The sequence below is a fragment of the Giraffa tippelskirchi genome, chromosome 7, assembly GCF_054371585.1.
Source record: "Giraffa tippelskirchi isolate mGirTip1 chromosome 7, T2T-mGirTip1v1.2.pri, whole genome shotgun sequence".
NCBI classification, from domain to species: domain Eukaryota; kingdom Metazoa; phylum Chordata; class Mammalia; order Artiodactyla; family Giraffidae; genus Giraffa; species Giraffa tippelskirchi.
Genome location: NC_137281.1, coordinates 134,201,659 through 134,225,192, shown reverse-complemented (window position 1 = coordinate 134,225,192; position 23,534 = coordinate 134,201,659). Strand labels below are relative to the sequence as shown.

At 44.0% G+C, this 23,534-nt stretch overlaps 1 protein-coding gene and 1 pseudogene across 3 annotated transcripts in view; one reads left to right on the top strand and one right to left on the bottom strand.

Annotated features, from left to right (window-relative positions):
• Positions 1 to 23,534, bottom strand: part of PRKCH (protein kinase C eta) — a 365,028-nt gene that overhangs the window by 156,115 nt on the left and 185,379 nt on the right. The gene's annotated exons all lie outside the window — the stretch shown is intronic.
• LOC145512451 (large ribosomal subunit protein uL11 pseudogene) lies at positions 21,898 to 23,328 on the top strand (annotated as a pseudogene).

Below are 23,534 nucleotides of genomic sequence, written 5' to 3'. Positions count from 1 at the left end.
CTTGTCAAAACACTTCCTACGAGATGCCTGGCAGCATCCCGTGGGAGAGCAGGAGGCAGAGTGGAGGGCTTGGGACAGAGACACCAAGGAGATGACAGCCCCTTGGTGGCCAGGAACCTTCTGGCCATCGGGCCTAGCTCCAACACAGAAGAGATGCTGGGTACAACATCTTCTAGACTTGATGATTCAGGGGAAACAAAGTGATCAACAAGCCGAATCCTCCTTTAACTATACAGGCCCCCCACTGCAGAGAACCAAGTGCAACTGACCCATGGAAAACCACCTGCCAGGGTAGCTTGGCTTCCCAACCACAGAAGTACAACAAGGAAGTAAAGGTTCTCCAGCCGCAAGATCACCAATAGCATCAGCGAGTCATGGGGATTCTGAGAGCCTGCAACCTGGGGTCAGGGTAGGCAGGCAGAAGCTCCTCACAGGCCGGCTACTTGCAGGACATGTGTACAAAGATGAGGATGGAAAGATTTCCAATAAGGAGGAATCAGAGCACGGCTCCCTCCTAAGCAGGAGTCGTCTAAGGACAATTGGGGCAGCTGTGGATCGGATGGGGATCCTGGTCGACAGATCCTACCAGGTTTATGTTGGACACACAGCACCAATACCAACAAACAGGTTCATGGAGTACAACCCTGTTAACATTACAGGGTACATGGCATGAGGAAATGCCAGCTGTGGTTGCTGCCATCATTGCTGGAGACAATGGAGACGGTGTAAATAAGGGACAGTGAGAATCCTAACCTGTCCAGCTGTGGCTACTAGCTCCCTCAAAGGAAATCCAGGGCTCTTCAGACTAATGGGACTAGATGCTGTCACTGAGGCGGTTCCCTGAAGAGAGTCCACTGAGAAGAGACAGTAATGTCCCTTCTTTGCCAGGGTTACTACCTGGGGTGAACAAGTAGCTAGAGTTGTTGCAGTGGATGCTGAAGGAACATGCAGCCTTGCAGAATATGTAAAGGGGACATGGGTACTATTGGGAGGGGGTGATGAGGAATAGTTTATGGCAGGAAGGAGTAGAGTTTATAGCCCCAACCCAGGAAGGGATATGCTTGGCAAATGGCTAAATACAAATCTTTGCCAGCATTAGTAATACCTTACACAATAGCAATTTCAGAGGGGAGGGGCGGGGAGGGGCAAGGGAAGGGGAGATGGAGGGAGACCACGGCTGACTTGAACCGGAACTTTCAGCCACACCAACAGGTCTCATCCAGTTACCTGCTCTCCCCATTGGAGAAGAAATCTGAGCCATCTAAACGGAAGTCTCTGAAAAGCCCAAGGACACCTGGAGTTCAGAGCCACTCCCAGGCCCTAAGACTTCAATGGAAACCTCACATCTTAGTTCTGGCTTATACTCAGTACGGCTTTGTCTTCTAATTATGTTTTGCACAAAAAGTCTTGATTTCCCCAATCAGATTACAAACTCCAAGAGTAGGCCTGGAATATTCCACAGGTCATTTCCAGACTACTGATCACAGGCTGGATGCAGGGCAGCAACACACATCTGAGTTCCTTTCCAAGAAGGAACTTTACTGGTTTCCTCCTAATACTACGGATATCAGAGCAAAATGTGCAAAGCATCAAAATTTCCCCTAAGACATTCCCTTTGGGAGAAGTCATTGCTTCTTCCTCAACACCTACCCTATCCATTCCCAGGACTTAGTCTTGAAACCAAAGAGCCCATGTTTTTCAAGAAAACCATTTATATTGTTCACTTTGAAATATGTGAGCACTTACATGTGGAGACGCTGTCCAAAGACTCCCCAGTTTAATGTATTAATATTCTTTTTAATTGAACAAACTCCAGAAGATAGTGAATGACAGGGAAGCCTGGTATGCTGGAGTCCATGGGGTCACAAAGAGTCAGACACAAAAACAATTCTTTTTATTAATCTGTTAAATGCATAAGTGAGAATCATGATAACTTCCTATGATCTTAAAAATCAACAGAATTCACAAATCAGGAGGAAAAGTATTTTTAGCTTGTGTATCTTAGTTTTCCTTTGGAAAGTATCACCTAACTTGCAAGCACAAGTGGCAGATGAATGCACCTTTCAAGACGAGATTAACATTCTTCTTGCCTGAATGCTGGACTAATCTTGATCCAGTAAATATAGGCTATTTCAGTTTGGTCACTTTCCCAGCACCTCAGTTTCTCTGTTAAAACACTGTTAAGGTCACAAGGTGATCAATCTTAGTCTAAACACACCCTAACCCTGGATTTCACTTCATACATAACCCATGCCACAGCATTATACATGCCATTATACATGCAATCTAAAGATCTATTGTAAATATAAAGTCTCATGCAGCAATAAGTATTTTCTGAACGCGAAAGTCACTCAGTCGCGTCCAACTCTTTGTGACCCCATGGACTATCCAGTCCACGGAAGTCTTCAGACCAGAATACTGGAGTGAGCAGCCTATCCCTTCTCCAGTGGATATTCCCTACCCAGGAATCAAACCGGGTCTCCAGCATTGCAGGCAGATTCTTTACCAACTGAGTTATTTCTAATCCTCCTGTGGGGCATACTTGACATTTCCTAGGGAACCATGGTCCATTCTGATGAGTTGGTAACAATCCAGAGTGACCAATTCTGGAGACAGAGCAAACCTGGACTTGTGGCCAAGAATGACAGATAGACAGAGGCCAAGTGCGAGTTCTCAACTATGCCCTTATGAGCAACAGAGTCCCCATTTACCTCTCTCAGTCTGCTTCCTGCCCTCGCCCCCAGGTAACCTTGGGGAGGTCATTGAACCAGCTTTTGCCTGCCTGTTTCCAAGAGGTAGTGTAATGTGAGGTTAAGGGACTCTGGAGCCAGGCGTCCTGGGCTGGAGTCTTGGCCCTGTTCTCTACCAGCTGTGTGATCTTGGGCCAGTTACTTAACCACCATGTTTATTTCCTTATTGTGAAATGCAGATAACAGCAGTTCCTGCCTTATGGGAATTAGGAGTTTTTAATATGCATTGCTTAAAACAGTGCCCACAATGCATGGAAGTGCTATGGAAGCATTAGTTATTATTTCCTCATCAACCAAAAAACCAGATAACAGATCACAGCATGGCCTATTACTTCAGATTTTTATGGGAATCAAAAACAATAGAGTATACACAGACTTTTAAAATTCTAAGTAACTACTGTAAGCTTTTGAGTTTGGGGCAGGGAAGTCTATTATATTATGACACACCTGGCTTATAAATGGCTCCACGGGGAAGAGATCAAGAAGTCAAAGCAGGCTGCCATGTGGTGCCCCCGCCTGGCGCCAACAACCAGCAAAATATCTCAAGAACTGGCACAACCTCATCATCCAACGCCTTTGTCTCCTTTGCACATCTTTGCTGAGACCACATTCTGAAGCATTAAGATGCTCTGTTCGGCATCAGCAGCCCCAGCCAGCACAGCAGGAAAAGATTGGTTTAAGTTCATCTGCCAGGCAGTTCACTACAGGTACCAGTTCACTACAAGTACAGTTCACTACTGTACCATTTTTTTTTTTTAAATACATGTTTCAATGCTATTCTCTCAAATCATCCCACCCTTGCCTTCTCCCACAGAGTCCAAAAGTCTGTTCTTTACATCTGTGTCTCTTTTGCTGTCTCACATACAGGGTCATCGTTACCATCTTTCTAAATTCCATATATATGCATTAATATACTGTATTGGTGTTTTTCTTTCTGACTTACTTCACTCTGTATAATAGGCTCCAGTTTCATCCACCTCATTAGAACTGATTAAAATGCATTCTTTTTAATAGCTGAGTAATATTCTATTGTGCATATGTACCACAGCTTTCTTATCCATTCATCTGCTGATGGACATCTTGGTTGCTTCCATGTCCTGGCTATTATAAACAGTGCTGCGATGAACACTGGGGTACAAGTGTCTCTTTCAGTTCTGGTTTCCTCAGGGTGTATGCCCAGAAGTGGGATTGCTGGGTCATATGGGAGTTCTATTTCCAGTTTTTTTCCTTAAAAAACTGTACCATTCTTATAAGCAGTATGTACATGCATGTATGCTCAGTCAAGTCCAGCTTTTTGCAACCCTATGGACTGCAGGCCACCAGGCTCCTCTCTTCATGGGATTCTCCAGGCAAAAATACTGGAGTAGGTTGCCATTTCCTCCTCCAGGGGATCTCCCCCACCCAAGGATTGAACCCGAGTCTCCTGTGTCTCCTGCACTGACAGGTAGATTCTTTACCACTGTGCCACCTGAGAAGCTCTTTAAGCAGTATAAGCTGGAGGAGAAGAAAGTCACTAAATCTTACTATTGCTATCAATAACATCACTGTGAAAGTGTTAGTCACTCAGTCGCGTTTGACTCTTTGAGACCCCATGGACTGTAGCCAGCCAGGATCCTCTGTCCATGGAATTCTCTAGGCAAGAATACTGGAGTGGGTAGCCATTCCCTTCTCCAGGGATCGAACCCGGGTCTCCTGCATTGCAGGCGGATTCTTTACCATCTGAGGCACCAGGTAAGCCCCACCATCACTGTGGCTGGGGACATTTATTTCCTTTCTGGAGAACTGACATGAAATCCACACCTCACAATGCAATCAAATAAAACTCCTCTTCATCTTCTACCTTCTCCCTGCCTCATTATTTGGGACATACACCCAATCATGGATATGGGCCTCATACATTCAATGAGGTGATAAAACGCAGATGTTGCAAGGCCACTTTCGGGAGACGTTGCTACCAACTGTTCACTGTTTAAACAACAGGATGATAAATGAATGTATCTTTTCAGTATATCCAAGTCTCTTTTTTTGTCACGTGTTTTCACAAATGAGTAGTCAACTCCGAGTACCATGCTTACACTGAAGCATTTCTATCAAGGCCACTGCACTGGTGTTCGCCTTCCTTTAACCACAAAGGTCACAGGTATTCAAGGGAAGGGGCAGGCAGAGAGTACAAGTTCCAAAATCCTGCCATGGGCTGCTGCTTTTTTATGGTTCTTGTTTTCGCAACTATATGTGACCTCCAAGGAGGTGCCTCCTGGTTTTCATTTTTCTATCTTTGTATTTTTTAGTTCCCCTTGGTGCCTAATACAGTGCTTTGCACCTCCTGGTCCCTTAATAAATGACTGATATTCTGAGGAGCCTGCCCCCTCTGCCGTCTGGTGTCAGTTTGGTTCTGAGACCCCAGTGAAGCTGGATTAAGGGAGGCTGGAGGTGGGGAGACTCTTAGGAAACTGGTTGATTCTGGTTTGTGCTGACACCCTGGCACCTCTCTGGGATCTCTGGAGCAAACATGAAGCTGCCATTGCATCCTGGGGGTGCTGTCTTGGGGGTGACCTAGGACCAGGATGGCACCCCAGGAAGCTTTGGGGCTCTCAGCACACTTTCAAGTCTACCCCACTCTAGACAGGAATCCTTCCCAACCCATTTAGAACCAAACCAATTCCAACCAAGAGATACCAGAAAGGAAAACTGGCCGTGCTTGGTGACTGCCTGTTCACGTTTGGCTGACAGGTGAGAGCAACCTTTGTTCCTGTGAAAGGAGGATATTAAGAATTCTGTTGACTGACTAAACAGGATGTGTGTGAATCTAACTGGCTATCAGAGGACACAGTGAACCTGGGAGTGGCTTCTGACATTAAGACAGTAGTTGTGAGCCAAGAGCACAGGGAGTCAGGCCCTCTGGCTGAGAGCTGCTGGGCAGCGTGGGGGAGGGGCAGGGGGGTCGGTGTGCAGGCTGGCATCTGGGTACACCAGAACCTTCTGATGGACATGCATCCTACCCTCTCCTCAGAGGCAGCACAGGGGTCAGGCGGTCAAGCTGGAAGGCAAGTACTATCTGGTGCACTGTCTGATCAGTCAGTCAAGGGACAGGGACATTTGTTTCAAGCCAGAAAGCAAGGTTTCTTGTCTCAGCTCTGCCACCTCTCTGGGCCTCAGTTTCCTCATCTGTAAAATACTGGAATGGGACCAGACGACACTTCCTCTCCACTGTTCACATCCAATTAAACACATCCAGTGAAAATTACACCTCCTTCTTATATTTAGAATTGGATACCTTCTTTGTACCACACTGCCACAGGCTCTATTCAACCCATCTCTTGGATCACTGCATTTCCTTACTGGTCTCTTTCTCCTTTTCCATGCTCCTCCATTCTCCATGCTCTGCCAGTTATTTTTGGGAATGATGATTCTGATCTTGTCCCTTGAACATCTGAATTTAAGAGGCTTCCGTCTGGCTGTAGCATCTGTAATGCTCTACCATCAGGCCTCTGCTGGCCCCGCCAGCCTTACTTCCTCCCTACACTGTCCCCTGTCTGCTTTTCATTCCCAGATGAGCAACGTGCTCTCTAGCGGACAAATCTCTGGGCCTAGAGCAGTGCTGCTCAGCCTGTGGTCCGGGGACTGGTACTCACCTGCAAACTGCTACTGGCACACAGGGAAGTAGAAAATGAATGCATGAGGTAGCAAGGAAGTAAGTAGAAACCTTGACAGTCAGCATATATTTAGTAGACACTTTTACAACTATTTGACAGTAATTTTATGCCTGCTGAATCTAATAAAAATCTGGGCTTCTATGTATGTTTTCTTTTAAAGTTCATTTTTCTTATAAAATGAATAAAATAATAAGTTTATTACATTTTATACAAGCTTTGGTCCTAAATGGATTGGAAAGGAAGAAAATCCACTGGTTTACCACTGCAGAGAGTTCAAGGAGCTCCGGCCAGCATCCTTCTTCCTTCCCCTCTACGAGGCTTGTTTGACAACAGCAGTCTCACTAAAGGCTCTGTGTCTCAGAAACCTCCTATGTCCCTTCCTAAGACAAGCATGGTGTCTCTCCTACATGCTCCGTGGGAATTTGGTGCATACTTCTAATTATAGCATTGATTGCACCGACTGTAATCACTGGTTTCCCTGTAGGTCTTTCCCATGCTTATTTCAGCTCTCTAACCTCAGAGCAAAGGGCCTGGCACAGGGCTGCATGGACGATTATGTGCTGGTTGAACCGAACAAGCCCTCAGTTTTTTACCCTGAACTCTGGTTACATTCCCTTTATCTATACAACCCTTGAATATAAAATTCTTCTGGCCAGTGTCTCTCTCTCCAATGCCTAGCTGGTGTTCTGTATATCATGGGTGCTTAGCGAATGAGGAAGAAATGACAGGAAATGTTATCTGTATCTGGGGTTGACTTCTTTGTGCCATCGAGCCAGTTGTACTCAATCCTCTGGCTCTCAATCTAGTCCTAGAGCTAATATAAGAGAGCTGGGCTTGTAGATACAACAACCCATGACTAATGTGTGGGCCTAGTGATTAAACATCCTTAAAACAGTGTGGTATTATAACCAGACAAGACAAATCACCGCTGTACATTCTGCATAAAATTAAAAGGTCACTCCAGGAAGAAAAAGAATAATGAGATTCCTGAAGTCCTTCATCAAGTTGAAAAGCTCATTTTTTTTTTAAGGCATCTCATGGAAACTCCCAAACCAGAAGGGATGGAATATTACAGAACAATTAACTTTAAAATCTCAGAAAATCCTTTCAGCCTGAACTAAAGAACACAATTCCCACCGTATGGTACTACTCTTTTTGAAAGCTGATAAATCCCAAGTTTATTTGGGATTCACTGGGAACCAATGGTTCCCTACATTTTCCAGAGAAGGCAGTTTGAGAACACATTTCCTAAACCTCAGCTTTTGGGGTTCTACACTTACACTTTCTCTTTGAAGCCATGGGAAAATCCTCCTCTCTGCTTCAGAGATCTTTCTTTTAAAATGGTATTTCAATCACCTGCCCACTTTCAGGATGTAGGGTATGAAATCATCCCAAGGCTTCATGAGGGCTTCTGAAGCCAGGGCCCCTAGGTTCACATATGGTCAGGAACCAAATAAACAAGCCTCAGGAACAAGACAAGTCATTTTTTTCCCCATCAGAGGAGGAACTCTTCCTCATTCAAATTGAAAACAGAGATTCAGTTGATGAAAGAAAAATCACCACCATTTAAGATCTAAGTGATTATTCTGAAAACAGAACATTCTGACTGACTGATGTAGGTAATGTACAAGCCACGGAGTTCCACCCACTCTGATGAACTCCACTTTCACTCTGAGTTTCATGGCCATTCGCAACAATGTTTTATCTGCCTATGGGGCCTAGGTCCCCCAAGTTCACAGATGTAAACTTTCGGAACTTTTGGTCTGGGTTTCATGACACCTTTCCGGCCAGGAAGGCGGTGCTATGGCTTCTCCTGTAACTTTCCACCAATGCAAACAAGGTCACGAGTGCTGGGAGGCGGCAAGGACAGGTCTGCGTGGGCAGAGACTCATCGCCAAGGCAGGGTACATGCTTTCTCTTCTGCAAAAAGCATTTGCACCATCCTGTGGGTACACGTGGGGGAGGCTGTGAGCTCTGCTCTCATCTGTGGTGACAGATGAGTTTGAGACAGCCTCCAAGCCATGGCTGTGGGAATGCCTTCTCCTCCCTGCATGGCTCAGGAGGCGAGAAGTTTCCTCTGCCTTGCTGGGCCCTCAGAGGTCAGGACTCAGGGCCACCTGAGAGGTTCTGCTTGTTCTGGTCTGGGAGCGCCCCCGGCAATGTCTACCTTATAGTTGGCCGGGGCCAAACGTGACGGGGTGAGTGGCCTGAGAGAGTGCCCTTTCCTAGAGACAGTGAACACAGCCTGCCCCCTAGGAGTCATCAGGGTCAGCTCTGGAGTGAGCACTTCAGAGACATCTCTTCACTCTGAACAATGCTCACCTGCCCAGTGCTGGCCCTCGGCAAGCAGAGCCACAGATTTGATGATGCAACATTCTAAAGAGATGAAGACTCTTAACTAGCCCATTGCCCAGGATTCCATGTGATATGTGAGAAGGGAAAACTAAGGGATATTATTCGCAGAGGCTACACCTGAGTGCTTAAACCAAATAAGTTGAGAGCTTGCTGAGCTGGGACTACTTTGTTAGGTAAATTCCAGGACAACTAAACTCAGTCTTCCTTAAGTCTCTAACCACTCCTAAGTATCTCCATTCTGGGCTCCTCCTCCACCCTCCCTTGAAGGGTGGGCGGTTCCCTGAGGTTCTGTTTTTGGCCCTTGCCTGGGTCTATTTCCAGCACAGATGCTAGACCATATGGCGCCTTTGTGCAAATTAGAGAAAGGCACCCCTTTCTCCAGACATGTTACCACCACCCCCTGGGAAATTCATAGTTATCATCCACATTGTCACAGACTCTGACGGAGTGGCACTCCCTGGAGTTGCCCAGTACACAATCTGGCTGGTTGTATGTGCAGTGAAAGCCCTGGATTCAAATATCACCCTGGACAGATGGCTCCTAATTTGAAACCTTGACCCTGACACCTCTCTCCGGAGATCCAGAGGTGTATGAGAAGTTAGCCATTAACTGATTTGGGAGCATAGCTACTAGGAATATTTCAGCCCTTCAAACACAAAAGGATAAAACTGGACACTTCCCACTGCTGTCTTCACTTAGTTAAAAGCTTTAGAGTTCTCCATGGGAAACCTCAGAGTCAACCTGAATGCATACTCCATTGTCCCCATATCCAGGTCACCAGAGTCCTCTCAGCTTTCCCTCCATTCCACCACCCGTTCCTCTCTTTTTCCCATCACTGTCACTGGCATGATTAATGACTAGGTCTTGACTGACTTATTCCACAATGGTAGGAGTTGTGGAACTCCCAGCTTCCAGACTTGCTCTTCTGCCCTCTATTTTAACATGCCAGACTTACTTCCTACTCTCTTTCTCTTTCTCAAAAGCTTCTGATAACTTCAATTGACAGGCAGATTGAAACCCAAACTTCCTAGGCCACATCCCAAACCTTCTATGCTCTCACCCCAACTTACCTCAAACTGCCACATGCCCCCTGCTCTGGTCCTTCAGTCACACGGAGTCACGATTTCCCAGCACGGAACACTTCCTGTCTCCAGGCCTCTGGCCCTAGTGTCCCAGCTACCTGGCATGTACTTGCACGTTCTGCTGTTAACTAAATACCTATAGCCCAAATGCCGTCTCTGCTCCAAAACCTCTGTTGACCCTCTGCATCAGAATTAATTGCTTCCTTTTTGGGGAGTTCTCATTGCATTCTGTTTATGCGGCACTGAGAATTTATGGTACCATGCCTTAAATCGTCAATTTACGTATGCGTTCGGAGCCCTCAGTAGACTAAAGCACCCCGTTCTATTTATCTTCTGGTCTTCATGTACAAATCCAGTACAAAGCAGATATGCAGGACATACTGAATGAGTAGCTCAATGGTGAAGATGGCTCCTTTATGGTCAAAAAAAGCCCATGGAAAGGCTTAATGACGGTCTACCCTGAGCCTGCATGTTCTAAACTCCAGCCAAACAAGGGCAAATGAGAGCACCACAGCGTGTCAGGAGGGGTGAAGGGCACCTTCCAGACCGAAAAGTCCATTTAAGACAAACACACATTGATGCCATAACTCACAACCTGTATCAAATGTGGTTCCCGGAAACCAAAAGCTCTTGGCAGGGGCTGAGGCTCGACTCCCTGGAAGAGAGCTGGCAGGATTTGGGGCTTCATTCTGGAGTCCCCTTCTGCCTTTGCACAGCTCTCCAGACCCTGGATTGAAGCAGGCCCACCACCCTTGCTAATAACACGTTAGAGGAATTCTGGACATGACAGAATAATGCTCGGCTTGGGAAGGTGAGAACCTGGCTGGCAATGAAGTGACGCCAAATGGGATGTTTGCGAATCTAATTAGTAGCACTGTTTGAGAACATAGCAAATAAGTTGACTATAAATTCAGAGTGGAATAATGTCCTCAAGCTTTGCTCTTGAGATACATTTACAGACATGAGAAATCCATCAAAGAAAGACCATTTACAGAACAGGGGCCTCATGTGTAAGACACATTCAACCACCTGACCAGCATTTCTTCACTTTTACCCCATGTGTTAATAATACTAGGATAAGCAAACTGTCTCTTATCTGAGACTGGGTTCCCCAGTTTGGGGGAAAGAAATGACCGGGAACACAAATCTACCAAGACAGAGACAGAGGAGGGGTAGACTGACTTTGCTTTTCTGACACATTGGAAATGGTGTCTGCACATAACCCTGCCCTTTATACACTGTCTCCTGCAGAAGCCTGACTAGCACAGAAAAAAAGAGAAGAGCCTTCAAAGTCAGCTGGTCATATACTTTTCTTGCCATCTAGGTTTCTGTTTCCCTTTCACTGTCATGGCTCTAATAATATCATTAACCAAGCCACCCTAGACAGCATATTAAAAAGCAGAGACATCACTTTGCTGACAAAGGTCCATATAGTCAAAGCTGTGGTTTTTCCAATAGTCACGTACAGATGTGAGAGTTGGACCATAAAGAAGGCTAAATGTCGAAGAATTAATGCTTTCAAACTGTGGTGCTGGAGAAGACTCTTGAGAGTCCCTTGGATAACAGGGAGATCAAGCCAGTTAATCCTAAAGAAAATCAACCCTAAATATTCATTGGAAGGAATGATGCTGAAGCTCCAATACTCTGGCCACCTGATGCAAAGAGCTGACTCATTGGAAAAGAACCTGATGCTGGGAAAATTGAGGGCAGGAGGAGAAGGGGGCAGGAGAGGATGAGATGGTTGGATGGCATCATTGACTCAAAGGACATGAGTCTGAGCAAACTCCAGGAGATAGTGAAGGACAGGGAAGTCTGGCATGCTGCAGTCCATGGGGTTGCAAAGAGTTAGACATGACTGAGCAACTGAACAACAAAAGCCACACTCACCATGCCTAGAATGGGGAAAAAAACAAAATAAAAAACCGTCTATCACTACCTAGAGAAGAACGAAACTCCAATACCTGTATTGCTTGATGCTAAGATTCGTGCCCACTGCATCCCATGGAATGCTTTTGAAACAAGAAGTTCCTTGAAACTAATGACAAAAAAAACTTGTCAGTTGCCAGTATTCTCATTTTCATCATATCAGACACCACCAGCATTTTGTGATCTTTGGTTTCTTGGAATCAAGGATATATGGTAGTTATTAGTATGCATTTTCCTTGTCAGCTGCCATGTTAAAGGTTGAGGGAACCAAAGGGAAGGGGATGTTAACAAGGAAATGTAGGACTTATGCATACTGATTCACCTTCAAAGGAAACAGTCTAGGTAATTCCATTTGAAGACATCAATGCCTTCAAAGAGGCTCCATGGAAGGCCACTGGCTGCAAAAACTTTGTTACAACCAAAGTACTGCATTAAATGTTGTTCAGGAGGAGTCACTGTGGCCAATAGGAATAAGAGGCAGTCAGGTTCCTCCTTATTCGGGTTTCTCTTTTTCTCTTTCTGTCTTGGTCTCAGAAAGAGCTCCAGGGAACCACAGGGCGGAGGACTGATAGCCTCTCCCGTCCTTTGCGGAAATCTAGGTTAAGGATAGTGTCTGGTTTCCTAGGAGATTCATTCTTGGCACTGAAGAGAAATTTTCTGGGAGAGTGGCAGAGGGTGGGCGTTGGCTAAAGGCGGGAAGATGAATTTTCCAGAGTCAGCCCACCCAAGAACCCAAGGAAAGCGGACTTGGCTTCAGAAGGTCATCATCGTCTGCTCGAAGGAGCCTACATTCCAGGGCTGGCATGGAAGGTGACACCACGTAGCCCCCTGCACGCAACTGTGGAGCTGGGCAACTGCCAGAGCCACTCTGATTCAAGGCCTAAGGCTGCAGTGTGGTGACGTTCCTCCTGCTGACTCATGAGCACTCTGCAGAAGTGTACAGAAATTCCACGATGAAAGACGATCATCCTGACATTTCTGCTAGCACTCGGGTTCTCCAGCAGATTTCCTGGAGCAGAGTCTGTCTGCCATCCAAGCTGTGGAGGCATAGCTCAATGTTTTCCAAAGCAAGGCGGAAAAGCTCCCTGTGGTTGTAACATCCTAACACGACCCTCGTTTCCTCTGAGAGATCCACATAGGGACCAACTGCAATGGGAGACTCTGAACCAGGCCTGTGGGCACTGATGTGGAGCTAAAGGACATCTGGGAGTCTGGGAGGAAGTGAGTGGCCAGGGCCAAATGGAGTGTGGCCATTTCCTGCTGGTCTGGCCTCAGGTTCCCTGTTTTTCATTTTTAAACTGAACTTCAGTTGTATGGACACATGAGTTCTATTTGGTTAGAACGGTGTGACTTTGCGTCCCCTTTGGTCCATATTCTGAAGCTATTTGAGTTTGGGACCCCAGGTCAAATACTTTAGACATTCAACAACAAAAGAAGTGGACAGAGGTATTCATCTGTCTCTCTCTGCACGCCCCCCCCCCTTTCTTTAGCTCCACTGAGTAAAACTAAATGTGAAAAACTCACTTATTTCCTTCCATGTCATTTTTACAACTGGCAATTACTTTTAATATGTTTACATTATCATATGTTTACATTATAATATATGCTTCCTGTAGGCAGGGTTCTGGCCTGTCTTGGCCACTATGGTATCCTTAGACACAAAGTAGGTCTCAGTGAAGATTTGTTGCATGAATAAATGAATGATGGGTAAATAAACAGATGCACAAATAAATAATGAATGTGGACCCATAAAGTTAAGACTACTAACAAATTTGTCTCTCATGTAAATATATTAAGGTATCATGCAAAGGAAATAAAACATGGGACTCAGGGGAAAGGCAATTTTCTTCCATGTGTCTTTCAAATCAAGATGGTGACCAAAGCGAAAAAGATATTTTTAAATGGTTAGTAACTAAATTTCCAATTCATGGCCTGGGGGGAGAAGAGCCCATGAAAGGAAAATGCTGGGAGAATTCCTTTCCTACAGAAGGGGAACCCTTTACACTCCTAAAAAATATCCCTTTGTCTTTGGTTCTGTCATCTCACAGGAAGGAAAAAAACAAAGGTTGTAGAATGCCGACACCTCTTTGTAGGGTGACTGTATAGTACCCTGTCCAAAATGGGACTCCAAGTAAAAAATCACAGGAGCAAGCTGGGACTTCTTGGGAAAACTAAGACACAGGGCTGACCCACCTCTCCACTGTGTAAGCTACCCACTGAAAGTGGGAGCAATTTCTTGTAATTCTTCTCTTAAAAAGTGCTGCTTTTTTTTTTTTAATTCATTCATTCATTTGGCCATGCTGAGTTGCAGTGTGCAGGATCTTTAGTTGTGGCATGTGAACTGTCAGCTGCAACACGAGAGACCTAGTTCCCTGCCCTGGGAGTGAACCTGGGCCCCCCGCACTGGGAGCCCAAAGTCTTAGCCACTAGATTACTAGCGAAGTCCCACAAAGTGCTAGTTCTTTCCTGAACTCTTCTCATCTTAACTCTCTGCTGAGTTGTTATCTTGAGAACTGATTCTTAGGAAGCACCGTATCTTGAGCGTCTCTGGAAAGTTATTGGTTCTGGAGTTAACTCTTTCTATACCCAGTGTGACCCAGACCACCCTTCCTGGATTATATATCTAGTGAGATGCTGTGAAAATGCTCTGTATCGTAAGCCCTCGACGCTCCTTCTTTGTTTGGATGCAAACACAACATCAAACTAGACCCTAGCTGCCGCAAACTGGGCAAAGCCGGCCACCCCTCAGACGGACTGTGGCGGGAAAGTGCTTTTTAACATACTTCCTCTGGTGGTGCCATAGCACAAAGATTATACTCAGCCTCCCCGGCCATAAAAGTTTCAGTTTTTCCCATTCTCGCTGCCAAAGCTGAAATGCCAAGAAATGCTGGGAACTGTGATTATACACACTTCATATTTTACATTCTGAAACCCCAAGGAATAAGCCGCGGAGAACAGAGTCCTATTTCTTAAATGGCAGCTGAACAGATACAGCCCTCGAGTTCTGCGGAGCATGGCTGAGGATTTGCATGGAGAGAAACAAACAGAGACCTCACAGACATTTCCCGTCTGTGTGGACCTTCCTGGCATCTGGGAGAGACCTTGGCTAGCTTTTCTCATTTCTTTCTCCTTTGCTATTTTTTAACTTTCTGAATTACTCATCCAGATTCTTACGGGAAAAAAAAAAATTGATGCCACACATACAAGTCAGTCAAAAGGAAACTCAGTGACTGCCTCTGACAGGTTTGAACCTGTGTCTTCACAGACAAGAAAACAAAACTTCAGTGTTCTTCAGGCCAAAACTGAATCCCTCCCCTTTTTTAAGAGTAGCAATAAAAACAGCCATCCTGACAACATTTAGCCCTCGGGTTCACTTTGTCAAAATTTTCCTCTGTCAATGGAGTCTTAAGTTAATATTAAGCTGTCAATGGAGTCTTAAACTAATTTCACCATCCCAGCATATTTTTCTCAATGCCAGGGCTAGTGTAGGAATTAGAACAAACAAATAAACACAACTCCCCAAAATATGTCTTCCTTCCTCCCTCCCTCTAAGAATTAACACAAGAGCCCCCGGTCCCTCGGGAAAGGCTCATGATGGCAAGACCTATTCTCCTAAAGGGTGAATTTCATGACTCATTATCACCTGCTTTCCTGTGTTGCTCTGTTCCATTTCTTCGTCAGAGGAGTGTTAAAATCCTCATTAAGGGCAAACCTGGGAGGGGCAAGCATCTCATGCTTGGATTAAACAAACATTTAACATCCGCTCTTGCTTTTCCGGTGGCTCAACAGTAAAGAATCCACCGGCCAATACAGGAGACTCGAGTTCGATCCCTGGGTCAGGAAGCTTCCCTGGAGAAGGGAATGACAACCCACTGTCGTATTCTTGCCTGGGAAATCCCATGGACAGAGGAGCCTGGCAGGGCTACGGCCCAGGGAGTGACGAAAGAGTAGGACACGACTCAATGACTAAACAATAACTTGCTGGATTTACAGGCTCTGGAGAGCTCTCACATGTTCTCAGAACGTAAGAGCTCATGTCTTATTTTTCCTCCCTTTGACAGTGCCTGCTCCAGTGCTTCACAGAGAAAGAGGCTTGAGAAACTGTCAGTAAATGAGCACTCTGCCCCAGAGCAATGCAAGCTCCAGGCAGCCAGCGTGGCCATGTGTGCCGCTGTTATAAATAACCACTGATGCAACTGCAGGATGTGGAGGGCTGGAAATAAATTTCTCTTTGTAGGTACATAACTGCAATAAACTTTTATAAGCCTGTTGCATGATCTGAACAGATCTACACAGTTTCTCCAACAAGAGCAGAATTCTTTGCAGGTTTGAGCCCTCACCCATGGACCCTTCTCAGAGAAGAGAAGGAGGCTCAAAACTTCTAGCTTTTTACAGGAGTTCAGCGTTGGTCTTTCAAAAGGCTTACGAAAAACCACTGTTCTTCGAGTATATACTATAACACCCTTTGTTTTTCAATAGGAAACACCCTTAAATATAGAGCTTGTGTATGTGTAAATCATTTCTGGAAAGACATACAAGAAATGGATAACTGGCTGCCTTGAGAAAGAGAAATCGGGAGGCTGGACTTAGCTTTCACTGTAATCTTTTTAGAATAGCTCAGCATTTCTTTTTATCAGATTATGTATTAACGCATCTAAATAAGTTACATCAACACTGCTCTTTAGTCAACAATTAATACCCTATTTATATCCATCTTTCTATCATTTGTCTCTCCTAATGTGATCTCCCCAGACAAGCTCAGTTGCTCAGAAATGAAGAAAACAAAGAAGAAACATTCTATACCATGTGCCAGAAATGGAGGGGTACCGATTGAAAATGAACAAGGAAAGCAAAGCACTGGATGCCAAGCTCTGATAGAGCTATGACAAATGAGAGAGAAAGCCTGCGGCTCCCAGCTCTTCATCCTGCACCCCACCCCCCCCGGAGAACATCCCTTCCCGGGTTGACCATCCCTTCTCATGCGCTGCTGATTGATTTCTCCTCTTCCTCTGCCCCCACTCCTTTTGCTTCTTTCATTTAAAAATATTGGTTCTCAAAAATCACAAAAGTAAACCATTCTCACCACAATCTGTGGTACAACCTGAAGACACATAATGAAAAATTAAGAACTGTCCAACCCATCCTAGACTTGTTTCTGCTCTCCTACTTCTTCCAAGCACATGTCTATGTACAGTTGGCTTTGCTGTTTTTTTTTAAGCAAAAAAATGGGACTTAAATGAGCATACATACTATTTAACTTGTTTTTCTCACTGATTTATCAGGAGAAAACCACCCAGGTGAATAAATATAAGTCTAACTCATTCATTCTTTCAATAGTTGCATAATATTCCTCAGGATGGATATACCATAATTTATTTACCCTTTCCTCATTAAATCTGTGCACCTCTTAAATGGGTTCACTGTTCACATTTCTTCCCTGGATCGTTTTCTAACTGCTAACATGTATGGAACATTAACTGATATCAGACATGGTATCAGGCTTATCAGAAATAAGCCACATGAATTGAATTTTCACAATAATCTCATGGGACAGGCAGTACTGTTATTCCCACGTTATGGATTAGAAAACTGAGACTCAGAGGAATTAACGAGTTCATCCCGTATCACAGAGCTAGTACACTGCGGAGGTAAGTTTCAAATCCAAGTTTGATTCCAAAGTCTTGCTCTTAACTGTAAGTCCATACCTCCTCATTTGCAGCGTTGCCACGCAATCAGCCTGGAGCCTATGGCCACTGAAATGTTAGCCTGGTATTTACAACTTTTTGAGATGGGTCATTTGACTAGGAGTTCCACATGTTCCTCTAACTCGAGGTGTTCAAGTCTTCATCTCCTCCATCCCCACATCTGTACTCATCCTATGCCTCACCTTTGCAAAAGGAAACTCTGAAGAGCCTAACGTCACACCAACAATCAACTTCCCACTAGGCTTGCTACCTCTATAATCAGCACCAACAAAGTTCAATTAAAGCCTAAGTCTTATTTAAGAGGAATAAAATGAGCTAACCAATTCCTAGCTATGAGACTGCTGATTTTACAAAAGGAGAATGTAACACACCAATTAGATACTTAATCAGGAATGAAAAATTACATGGATGGCTTATGACTGCTCGGAAATCAGTGACTGAAAAAGACAACCAGGATGAACAATATCACGCTAATCATATTTCCTTCTTTGACAGACAAACTACACTGGAAGAACCAAACTGCCTGCAAATATCTGAAAGGCTTTGTTTTTGTAGAAGATTTGTGTTTTTTCAGTCTCCTCTTTATGAGTGGTTCAGAACCAGTGAATAAAAGATACTGAGAGTTACGGTTTTAGCCAATACAGTGGTGAAATTTCCAGTAGTCATCGATGCCTAGAAGTGAACGAAACAAGTTCCTCTCCATTTGGAGATGTTTAAGTATAGACAAAATGACCATGCAGCAGATTATCAGGTATGCATGCCCTGAAAGAGAAGCGTATATAACTGCATTTCCTTCCAACCCCAAGACTCAAAAATTGTGTCAGTGGGACATGGACCACGTAAATATTAAGAATGTAGGCTAGAATGCAGGATAGAGATTCTGTATGCGAAAGAGAAGGTTTGGAGGGATATTCTGAGGTTGAGGATGAAGAAATGAAAGGTCACCCAGTCAAACTGCCATCTCCTCATTGTGAGCAGCATCACACATTTGGGGAACTGGATCCCTCAATGATGTCCTTCAAGGTGAGAGGCAGTTTGCCTGTCAGTTTCACGCACTCCTCTTTGCAACTGAACCCACAGAATTCATCAATGTCTGGGCACTTTCGCCAAAAGGTAATGTGGTTGTACCAAGTTATATTTCTTCTTAGGAAGTTTGCTGGTAAGTAAAATTTGACATTTGCAAGACAATGGAAAAAGATTCCACCTTCAGGCAGGCCATCTATCAAAAGGCAAATGGTAACACCACATTCCGCTTAGCTATTTCTCCTGCCAGGCTTAAGTACTGGGATCCAGGAGGAGGATTTGGTCTCAACACACTGGAAAATATAGCTCCAAGACTAGCATACACGGCTCAGTGAGCCAAAAGAATGGCAATGCCCTCAGCTAATCCCCAGCTGTTCTCTCATGTCAGCCCACGGTGTGTTCAACTCCAGCAGGTGCTATTCTTCTCAGGGTTGAAATTATTTCTGGGTAGATATTGTACCATCAAGTAGACACAAAGCACCTTGCTTCACATAATAGAAAACATTGAAAGCTTAATAAACATATGAATGAACCACTGCAATGGACTGAATGGTTGCACACCTCCCAAATTCACATCTTGAAGCCCTGACCACCCCGTCCTTGGAGATGGGGCCTTTGGAAAGTAATGGGGGTTAGATAAGGTCATGAGGGAGGGCCCCCCACAATAGGAGTAGTGCCTTTATAAGAAGAGACATCAGAGAGATTGTTTCTTCCCCATCAGGCATGTGAAGATACAGCAAGAAGGTAGCAGTCTGCAAACTGGGAAGAGAGCTCACACCGGAAACCAAAATGGCCAGTGGCTTGATCTTGGATTTCCCAGATTCTACAACTACAGACGTGAACTTCTGTTGTGTAAGTCACCCAGTCTGCAGTGTTCATTATGGCACCTTGAGTTGACTAGGATGTGACTCACAGGCAAAGAGTGATCACAGCCTGAAAGCCAAGGCTTGACAGAACTTAACCGGTACAGTAGCAGCAAGGCACCTACTTTTGACATAATCAAAAAACTTGTACTCGATATCACATATGAGATCCCTTTTGAAAATAACATTTTTTAATTATTAAAAAGGCCATGGTTGTTCTATGTAGAACATTTTAAAAACATTACAAAAAATAAAAGCCACTTTCATTCCCTCAGATACTCAGACAACCACTGTTGATGTGCTGATGTTTATTCTCCTGGAACTATGTTCTCTACAGAGAGTAAAGCTGACAGAAAATGAGGTCTTTGGGGGCTTTCGTCTGCCCATGACCATCGCTGCATTCAGTCACCTAAAAGAACTGCATCCTCTTATTCTCACAAGGATGTTGCTGCTGCTGCTAAGTCGCTTCAGTCGTGTCCGACTCTGAGCGACCCCATAGATGGCAGCCCACCAGGCTCCCCCGTCCCTGGGATTCTCCAGGCAAGAACACTGGAGTGGGTTTCCATTTCCTTCTCCAATGCATGAAAGTGAAAAGTGAAAGTGAAGTCACTCAGTCGTGTCCGACTCTTAGCGACCCCATGGACTGAAGCCTGCCAGGCTCCTCCGTCCATGGGATTTTCTAGGCAAAAGAGTACTGGAGTGGGGTGCCACTGCCTTCTCCCACAAGGATGTTACTGAGAAGTGATTTTACTTTCAGGCTCCTAGTATGGATATTCACGTCATACAACATCCATATGGAATCAACACTGGTTGATTAGGGAGAACTGAAAGGAGTACCAGGAAACTTTCTGAGATGATGGAAATGTTCTATCTATTATTTGGAGAATTGATCACATATTGTGTACACTTATCAAAACCTATCAAACTGTACATTTAAGGTCTGTCAGGGGAAGTGAACTGGCAAGATCAATACAATCCATGGGGTAACACCAATACCCATCATTAAAACGTGTGCTTTGATGCATTTTTTCCCAAAGAATGTTCAAAAAGTGAACATTACTGAGCATGCACAACATACTAGGCTCCGGGCTAAAGGCTTCACATGCACCTCTCGGCTGTGCATTCCTTGGATCTGTATTTTATCAATGAAGAAACTGCAGGAAGTGGTAAGACAGAACTGGAAGCCAGGTTCCTCAAATCCCAGAAAAAAAATTACAACAATGCGAATGTCTTTTGACTCAGCAGTAATACCTGTAGGAATCTGTTCCAGGGAAAAAAATCAAAGACTGATCCAAAGAGATGTGTACAAAGAAATAATAAACTCACCACTATTAATAAATCAACTTAAATGTACTATAAGGTAAGTAGGATCATATGATAGACCACTTTGCATCATGCAATATTAGGTTTAAAAGAAAATATAAATGGTTTTCATGATGAGGGAAAATGATCATGACAGATTAAGTGAAAAAAAATCAAGTTAAAAATGTATATATAGTATGATCTCAGTTTTGTTTCTTTTTTTTAAAAAGGTAAATACATTTTAAAACTCTAAGGAAATATATCTAAACAAAAATTATCTTTCAGTAGTAGGATTATAGGTTATTTAATTTTTAATTTAAAATTTTCAATGGTTACTATATGTTCCTTTTATAATTAGAGAGGAATCAATTTTATTTTCAAAATAAAAAAAACAGGGGAAAATGATTGTTCTCACTAAAGAATGTATATCCCATGAAGACTACACATACACATTTTTATGAGAGAAATATCTGTGTACAGCCCCTTAATAACTTTAGGGTGTTAATGTTATTCAGTAACTTACACCGAATCATAAAAAAAGTGAAATCACCAGGATTTCTAACATAGTCATATATGTATTTTATATATTATTTTATAGGATGGGAGAGTTCTACCACAGATTGCACGACCTTGAACAAGTTATTTACTTCCCAGAGCCTCAAGTGTCTTTATCTGTAAAAGAAGGAAGACACAATCCTCTTGGAGAGATGTCATAAGAAGGTAAAACTAAATAGGTCCAACTTCTTACAGAGGCATTTATCCGCACAAGATAAAAGCTCAGTGCATGTGGCTATTATTTTGTACAGCAGCAGCAGGGAGAGGGCTCAGATTATCGCCTCCTCTCTACCCCAGAGGGCCCTGCACCATCATCCTTGCCCTTGCAGAGCATACGCCCCTCCCACAGGCTGTGCCTTGCCATTCCTTCAGACCAGAATGCTCTTTCCCCAGACGTTCACCGAGAGCCTGTTTCCTTGAGTCCTTAGGTCACTGCTCATCGGCTCAAACAGCCCTTACAAGAGAAGCCTTTCTTAATCCTCTATGTATTAATAAACAGTAAAACTATTCTCCTCAAGCTTCATCTTCCCTGACAGAGCTTTTTCTCCAAAGAGTTTATCACCCCAACACTCAACATACTGACTTTTTGTTTGTCTAACTACCTGTGCTAGACTTTAAGCTCCTGGAGGGAAGGGGGTATTGTCAGCTTTATCTTCAGAGCTTTGAACAGTGCCTGGCCCACAATGGACGCTCAACCAGTGAAGTATGAACGGAATGAACAAGTAACCCAAGCTGGAGGGCAAGGCCTCTCTTTATTCCTCTTTTAGTCTCTGAGGGTCTGACATAAAGCTTTGCGTTAAGTAGGCATTTCATAAGCATTTGTTGAACTGAACAACTGAATCACTTTTTACAAATGGCAGTGTTCACCTGATACCTAAAGATCAATGATTGTATTTTCAGATCAATTTTCAGATCATAGTAAATAAATCCAAGGTTGTATTTAATTATAATGAAGCAGTAGATTGCTTAACAAATTTGGTGGGGAATAGAGCAAAACTGGTGGTCTGGTCTCATTAGCCAGTGGAATCAATTGACACATTTATCAATTAGTCCCAAATAACCACAGCCTTTATTGATGTAAAGGTCAAACACTGATAAGGTAGGCCAGGATCTGTATTCTGATCTAATAAGTACAGGAACAATCAAAGTGTTTCAAGGCTGAAATTTCTTTCTGTCATTAATCTGGGTCCTTAGAGAAACTGCACCAGGATATTCACTCTAATAATGGTGCAAAAATGTTCTTGAATCTCCCCTCAAATAAACAATCAAAATATTTGCTTCAAATGAAGCAAACAAAATGACTTTGACTGTTTTGCCCATACTTTACAGAGACAGTCGAAATTTAAACAAAATGGAAGAGTACAGTCTTCAAGTTTTACAATCTGTCCCCTTTGTTGCAGGGTTTCCTAAGGAAGCTATCTTAAGGACTTACAATAAGTACACATAAGTATAGTAACTATACACAATATCAAAATGTGGCTAAAACGTGAAGAAAACAGTTTGGTTTGAAAGGAAAGCATAGTCAAATTTAGTTATTATAAAAAAGATTGGTCTCTTTTTGGCTCAGAGGAGGCCAAGGTGAAACTTTCTTTGTTCAACCTGAATCACAGTTCATCTGATACCAGCTGCCTCCACCACACCGCCTGAGTTCGACCCCAGTGAGATCAAAGGCATACCCATGAGGTGCACCGGAGGGGGAATTGGTGCCACATCTGCCCTGGGCCCCAAGATCGGCCCCTCAGTCTGTCTCCAAAAAAGGCTGATGATGACATCACAAAGGTAAGTGGTTACTGGGACGGTCTGAGGATTACAGTGAAACTGGCCATTCAGAACAGACCCAGATTGAGGTGGTACCTTCTGCCTCTGCCCTGATATCAAAGTCCTCAGGGAATCGCCAAGAGACAGAAAGAAGTAGAAAAACATTAAACACAGTGGAAACATCACTTTTGATGATATTGAACACTGCCTGATAGGTGCTATCCTGATGGTCCTGAGAACTTTCTAGAACCATTAAAGAGGTCCTGGGGACTGTGGGCTGCAATGTCGGCAGCTGCCACCATCATGACATCATGGATGACATCAATGGTGGTGTGGTGGAATGCCCAGCTAGTTAAGAGCTATAAAGAAAAATAATTTAATAAAGGGTTATTTAACAAACACCGCCCACCCCCACCTCACCCCCACCCCATAAAAGATTGGTCTTCAGAGGGCTGACTTTTATGAGCCACAGCTCCAGTTTCCGAGAAGTGAAGTGAAGTGAAAGTCGCTTAGTCATGTCTGACTCTTTGCAACCCAATGGACAATTCTCCAGGCCAGAACA